At 32.4% G+C, this 7,587-nt stretch overlaps 1 long non-coding RNA gene across 9 annotated transcripts; it reads left to right on the top strand.

Annotated features, from left to right (window-relative positions):
* The first annotated feature begins 2,473 nt into the window (after positions 1-2,473).
* On the top strand, positions 2,474-7,286 carry LOC139894438 (uncharacterized). 9 transcript variants are annotated; one of them, XR_011774994.1, is made up of 5 exons: positions 2,474-2,902; positions 2,992-3,118; positions 5,403-5,485; positions 5,805-6,659; positions 6,992-7,286. It is a non-coding gene; the product is annotated as an uncharacterized lncRNA (long non-coding RNA). The 9 variants fall into 9 exon arrangements; XR_011774993.1 differs by having other exon boundaries at positions 2,475-2,847; positions 5,403-6,659; XR_011774995.1 differs by lacking the exon at positions 5,403-5,485 and having other exon boundaries at positions 2,476-2,902.
* The last annotated feature ends 301 nt before the right edge of the window (positions 7,287-7,587 follow it).

The raw sequence follows: 7,587 nt of genomic DNA, 5'->3' as shown, positions 1-7,587 counted from the left end.
TTATGAAGTTTGATAAAAGGCTAGAAAATAGAACTACTCCAACCACAAATTAAATCATGACACCATTTATAATTACAGGTATAAGATCTTATGAAGCTATACGATTAATTAAACTGGCGTGCATACATTCAGTACCTTTAATTAATCTTCAACTGGACATCAATCTAAGAAGTGGTCAGTCAACATTTTTCTTGATCTTGAAATGTTTCTGTTATGATATATCAAATAAGTTTCTTCTTTGATATATCAATTAATATATGCGATGGTTGACAGAGAGCTTGCAATTGGATGTTGCTGAATGTTTCTTGACGAACGACTTAGGCAACATGATTTTTTTACAGAAATTAGGGTTAAAAAAAACAGGGGAAGATAGGCAGATAGGCAGCTGATATGGGGTTTCAGTGAGAATAAGGGATAAAACGAAAATGTGTAATTGGTGTATTTCCTTAAGACCGAATTGAAAGGGAAGCTTAAAGCCTTTGAAGGTGTTTTGAAAATGGGAATAAAATTTAAGAGGGGAATTTGGGGAAGAACAAGAGGGAACTTTGGAGCCTACTTTTTCAGGCTGTGAAATACTTTAGATTTTGCCGCAATCCTTAAACTTTTGAAGCATTGTTTTTTCTTTTCAAATTTCTAATTTTATACAAAATTACACAACTTAATAATCGAATTTCGTGATTATTATTGAGGGCTTTTTCTTGCCTTAAAATATAAAGAAGTGTTCCTTTATTTATGATAAATTAGATTCTTATAAGTTTTCATTTTTATAAAAGTTGATTGGAAATAAGAAAAAGTTTTCATTTTTATGATAGTTGATTGGAAATAAGAAGGTCGAATATACATTACACAACTTTTATAAGTTCTCATTTTAATGAATTCGGTTCGGTGTTGGTTTTAATTTAAAATTTTAGAAAAAATAAACACTAAGGGATCTTGATTGTGACGTTAGTGATGTCTTAATTATTTACAACCTAATACAACGGGGGACTACTAAATTTAACAAAAGTTAGATGATTTATTATAATTTCAGAGTCTTTACAGCTTAATTGTGACATTTACTAGGGTTTATGATTTACGGGTTATGGCTTAGGTTCCAGGGTTTAAGGTTTAGTGTGTATGGTTTAGATCTCAAGGTGTTTAAGTTTAGTGTTTAGGGTTATATCGTTAAAGACTGAAAAATAGATGAAAGTTCAAGAAATTAATTTAGATGATGTCACGAGCGATGGTAACTAATGAGAAATAGATGTTTTGTTAAATATTAATTTTATTTTTCTTATTAAATATATCATTCAAACTATGTATAAATATCATTGTCACGTATACTCATACTCATTTATCTATACATTATTATAAAGCGTGTGCCAATAATCCTACGTGTCAGTCTGTTATGAATTCTGGTTAAATTTGCTTATTTGGCGATTTGTGGTTAACTTATAATTTATAGTAATTATCCTATACGCTATATTCAAGAAGATTCCAAATCAATCAAAACTTATCTATACATTTATTTATTATCTATACATTGTTAATATATACATATCGTTAATCGACAATTACAAAATACAACCCACAAGTTTTCTCTTTCATCAATTTCCGTTTATTTAATATCCGTTTTTATTAATCCCATAATATTAAATATAAAAAATATTTTAAATATACAAGAGTCCCATAATATTTTAATTTATTATTACAAAATATTATATCTTATATTTTACGTAATTTCAATTAGATATTAAATATAGTTTTATAATAATAAATTATAATTTATTACTCTCATTGGAGACCCACACACGCTAGGTAGGAAACTCTAAGGATCGACCCGGGTTGCTTGGCAACTAATTGCAGGTTCCAGCTTGCTTGACAACTAATCGCGGAAAATCCTGGAGAAAACCTCCCCTTATCGGAATTGAACCCGAGTTGCTTGAAAACTAAACGCGACTCCCCCTACTAAGGCTTGGAAACCACTGAGGCAATGCCTCATATTATGTCTATTACTTGCAACAACTCACCAAATATATGTATTACGAAAATTCACTATAAAATATTACTACGTATCACTTTTGAGAACTCAGCATGTTACATATGTTATATTTTAGTGGTACACTTGGTTTGAATTTACTATTTTTTTAATAAATATTTGATGATGATCATGATGTTTTTTGAAATTCAGTAAACCACTTTTAAATACCTTAATCATTTGATATTATTACACATATTTTTTTTGCTCATTAAAAGTCTTTTGCTCATTAAAAGTTATCCAACGCACGAGCTCAAAACCCATATTTACATTTGTGAAAACATAAAGTTACGACTTCCGTGCAACACACATGCTCAAAGTCTGGTATTTACATTTACAAAACATAAATTTACGATTTCCGTGCAACGCACGGGCTCATAAAACTAGTATACATATATAAACTGTGGTAAATGGTGTCACTCCCCATTGGTCCTCCACCTCCAACAACACTGTTAACGTGCTACACTGTAGCATTTTTTTTTTTTTTTAACCCCATACTATCCCATTCATATTCTATCCACATATCTCTAGCAGCTTCTTCCCTACATTCTCCATCTCCATCTTTCTGAATCATTCACCGCCATCTTTGTCGACTCACCCGTCACCGTCTTCATCTTCATCAACGATCTACAGCAGACTATTGAGGAGAAATCAAAAAACTAAATCCTCATCGTCATCTTCATCACTTCATCTTCAATGGCCGAAGCTTTCCAGCCGAGTGTCGCTGACCAGAGATTGAAGGGTTTTACCTTGATAATCTGGTCGATTAAAAGGTCGATTTAGGACCAGAGATTGAAGGGTTTTTCCTTGATAACCTGGTCGATTAAAAGGTCGATCTAGGGTTATAATCATTCGTTCCGGCCTTTCTTATTCTCTAGGCTTATTGTTGGTATCCTTACCGATTTCTTTACCAAATTTAATTAAAATTAAGGTTTTTAATTTATGGTTTTTTTTTGTTCTTTGCTGCTGTGTAGATGATGAAGGTGGACTCCATTATCTTTTCCTGTGTTCTTTACAGCTAACGTTGGATTTCATGAAGTTCTGATATTGTCCGGCCTCAATATAATGATCCTGGCTCTTTTCAATCATCCACTGCAGAGGGTACATAATGTCATAATATCTTCTAATTAATTAATACTCCGTAGCTGCTAAGTTAGTTCTATATTATCCATAACTGATACTAATGCTTTCGTTGTTTGAGATTTGTTTCATTATGCATTATTTAGTCATCTATTTATTTGTTTATCTTTTATTTATGTATGCATATTTCATTCTACATCTATTTATTTATTTATGTCTGTTTATTTAGTCAGAAAATGCAATTACTATCTGTTACAAATAATCACCACTCCACATGTTATTATTTATTCCACCTAATACGATGCTAGGATGCCTATTGATTATGGTATGTTGGTGTGTTTGATTTACCGAACATATTTGAGAAATTAGACTTATTTGACTTAACTAATAAGTTTTCTGTTACAATCGAACTTGTACTCTTATTTGACCTATTTGAACTATTTGACTAATTTCACATATCTGACTTATTTGGATTATTTAACTTACTTAACCAGTTTCTTGAAGTGTTTGCCCAAGATTTGCTTCAAATTTTGTTGTTAATATTTTAGTTTTTAAGTTTTAGGTGTATGCCATATTTTATTGCTTAAGCTTTCATTGTAAGATGGATCCGGTAATAGGCTATATGGAATATGCTTAATGATAAAATTGATGTTGGCAAAATGGCCTTCTCTAAGTAATGGGTCAAAGTAACATTTGGGTCATTGTTGATTTTGTGGGAAAATGGGTTGGGTTGGGTGGTTTGTTCACACAAGGTATGTTTATTGTATAAAAAATTTAAACATATAGATGTAGTTTAACTGTATAGCATTTATTCAACGGTATAAGACCATTCGCAATGACCGACAACGATGACATCGTTATATAATGTGGGACCCCCATAACACCACAACGGGCTTTGTGGGGTTGTTGTGGGCGGGGCTGTTGTGATGTAGTAGGGGCAGACCACGGGAAAGACAACAACCGTGGTTTTTTTTATTGGCTAATTTTTTTTTAATTCTCTATTTATTCAATTACCAATTATGATTTACCTCATCACTATCGCAACACTCACAACACCCAATTCATCCCGCAACAATGCGACGCCAGAAAAAAAATCGCCCCCACAACATCAGAACATTATTAATTTGCATAATGAATGGTCTAAGTGTTTGCAATGAATATGAACAATAGTATTATATGTATATCTTTACTGCAAATAAACTATATAAAAACTGTAAATATATAGATATAGTTTAACTATATAGAATTTATTTAACAGTATGAAAATAACATGTTTGCTCTTTCCAACAAATTTGTATTCTTATCTGCTTTATACAGATTCTCTAATATAATGCAAATCATTTCTGAGTTTAAGCATTTTTTTAATGTTTTTACGCTTCTTATATTAAGATTGAATGACTGTATATTTTGTATAGAATGGAACAGCCGTTGGCGATAACCGAGCTAAAAATTAACCAAGCCAACATAGTGTTTGAACCAAATGTATACTGTACATGGATGGCACGCAAAGAAGTACATACCACATTTTGTTGTATACTTCTCGACCAGCATATAAGTACTCATTTCTAATAAGTATAATAGCCTAAAACTAGGAACATTATTTTGAGGGTATTTACGTAATTTGATCTCAATCTACCAACTACGAAGTATTTTGATTTAATTAGTGGAGGTTATGTCATCTAACACCGCTTAGAACTCTATTGTCGGTGAAGCATAACCTCATTTTTCATTTTTTATCTGGCGCATTAAATCGAAACTTCATCGTTGTTTTGATGACTGAGATGGCTTCGCATGTTACCTCTATGCTTCATTGCCGACGAAGGCCGTAATCTTGAGTTTTGGTGTTGAAGGTATCTGTGAGTCTGGCAGGTTAGGGTTTAATCAAGCGATTTTTGCTATCTGAAGCAATCGATGTGTCTGAACATTTACGGTTTTTTGTAATTGCGTTATCTGCTTTCGATTGTTCTGTTTTTTGGTGCTTATTTGTTTCGGAAAACGTGATGTTGATTTACTTATATACTTTCTTGGTTGGTGACGAAGAGTCGAAGATCGCCATTTTTGGTGTGGTCTTAAAGCTGTCGTGCTTTCCCAATATTTACTAAGTTGTTTGGTTTATTCTTCCTGCTTCTGGTATTCCTCCTGCTTCTTCTCGATTGCATGTTTTTAGGGTTGTTTAATTTCTGCTTACATTTGTTTGCTAGGGTTTTTTGTGTAACTCTCTAATCTAAAATCAAATGACTAGCAAACGACAAACATATGAGGAAAGGTTATCAATGTACTTATGACTTCTAAATTTTTTTCTTAGGTCAAAATGGGTAATCTGAGTTTGGCTGTATAACGAGAAGATGGCATGCCATCGATTTTTAAAAGCTGCTTAAAACCAAATAGGTTTGCTAACACAATACTATACTGAAGTGTTAAAATGTCATGGTCCCAAAATTTTAATAGATGAGGAACATATTACTGTATTTTCAGAAAGATTAGTAGTTTAATTACCTGTTTTGGGGGACTAGGAGTCTAGGACAGTATAAGCCCAATGTGTAGCTACCTTATGCTCTCAAGTTCAGTTCATTATATTTTAATACATCAGTTGGGTACACGACTTAATTCGAATAACAACTGATACACGAATTTGACATCTTAAGTATCAAAAAATTAGTAATTACATTTAGATTTATAAACTTATGACATTTTGTGCTATTTGTAGGCTGGCAATGGTTATGGGTGGCGGCAGTTTTAGCTTGCTTTTCACAATGTATTTCATTTACGCAAACAGGTTAATATTGCCGAAGTTTTCGCCATGTTAAACGTTCTTTGTGCTTAAAGGAACATAAATATATTACTCATATAGGATGTGGTAGCTTTTTTTGTTGCTTTAAAAAATAAGGTTTAAAATCTAAAAGAAAGTCAGTGTAAGTTTATTTTTTAAAATTAAGTTTAATTTACACAGACATTCTGTATCTATATGTTCATGTTTTCTGTTAGCTAATGACCTATTAAGCAAAACGGACAATGACTCCTCAAAGTACGAATGTGTTGGGTATTTTGAAATATGGTAGATAAAAAGCAGGCGTATATTTTGGTTTGTTAAATCATGTTCCATGTTCGAGAGTTCTTTCTATATTGTTTACTGAACAATTAATCACATTTTTTTTATTTTGATGCAGGAAACTTTGGAACATCCTCTTTATGTGCTCTGTTTGTAAATTAAGTAAAATTCTTTACCAATATATTTCCGTGTGTTCTTAGTATCAATTCATTTTTGTCTATGGTTAATTTACTTATGATATTTGATTGTGGTATGCAACTGATCAGAGACCAAAGCAAGTGAGGCTGCCTGAATCCAATCCATAAACCCGGCATTAGGTTACACTGGTACTGATGATAGTATTAGATAATTGATGCTCAATAAACTTCAATTTAACATAACTCAAGGAGACGAAATTTGTGTGGTGTGATTATAGAAGTTGGTCATCTGGCTTACCAGCAGATGTGTATAAAAGTTGTTAATCCTAATGTGCTCACCGCCACTGCCATCCTTAGTGCGATTTGATATCTCATTGTAAGTTTTTGTTTTCCTTGCTTTACATGTTGCCATGTTAGTATTTCTATCTTTTCTGACCCACTAAATGGTTAACAATTATTTGTGTACTTAATTTCAAACATAAGAAAAGGCGTTCATATGACAAATGCCTAATGGGTGCATTTACATATAATTCGAGTAAAGAGGAAAATTTGTTTTCTATGCTTTAGACTATGTTTTGTAATTTTATATCGTAAAATGATCTTAGTGGTATGATTCGTCTATTATTGGAAGCAAAATGTAACTATATATGATAACTAACTTTTGGTTTTTGTGGGCGTGAATTGTGTGTCATTTTTCTCTTAAAGCAGGCGAGGAAAGGTGGGCATCATGTACCATAAGCTCGGGGCTCGACGAAGATAAACTTTCACTTCTTAATGTAACGGGACGTTAATAGCATTCCGTTTGTTGCAAGTCCGTAATTATAATTTGCATTCTATTAAGAATGTAATCGCGCGGCGTAGCGCGCGGACCACATTACTAGTTATCTTTTATATCGGGTATTTTTAAAACCATTTTAATATATGTCCATCATGAAATTAAAATACCTACTGTGAAAAAAATATACATTAAGCAATTTAAAGAAAAAATTACGTCGTTGGTACCTGTGATTTGTTTACATTATCATGACAACACCTGAACTTTTATTTTTGCGTAGCTGGTACCTAAATTTTGTGCAACTTGCGTGTTTGGTACCCCTGACTAACTCCATGAACTTTTAATAGTTAACCCCTCACATGTGCCACGCATGTGAGGGTATATTCGTCCATTTAATAATCTTAACTCATTCTATGAACCCTAAAAGTGAACTTCGTAAGTCAACTGGTCAACTGGATATGTGACACCAGTATCTGTCAAAAGCATAAACTAACCTTCAAACACTCTAATCTTTTACAAAATAATAATA

This window comes from Rutidosis leptorrhynchoides, chromosome 2 (genome assembly GCF_046630445.1).
Source record: "Rutidosis leptorrhynchoides isolate AG116_Rl617_1_P2 chromosome 2, CSIRO_AGI_Rlap_v1, whole genome shotgun sequence".
NCBI classification, from domain to species: domain Eukaryota; kingdom Viridiplantae; phylum Streptophyta; class Magnoliopsida; order Asterales; family Asteraceae; genus Rutidosis; species Rutidosis leptorrhynchoides.
This window is presented reverse-complemented; position numbering and strand designations above follow the sequence as displayed.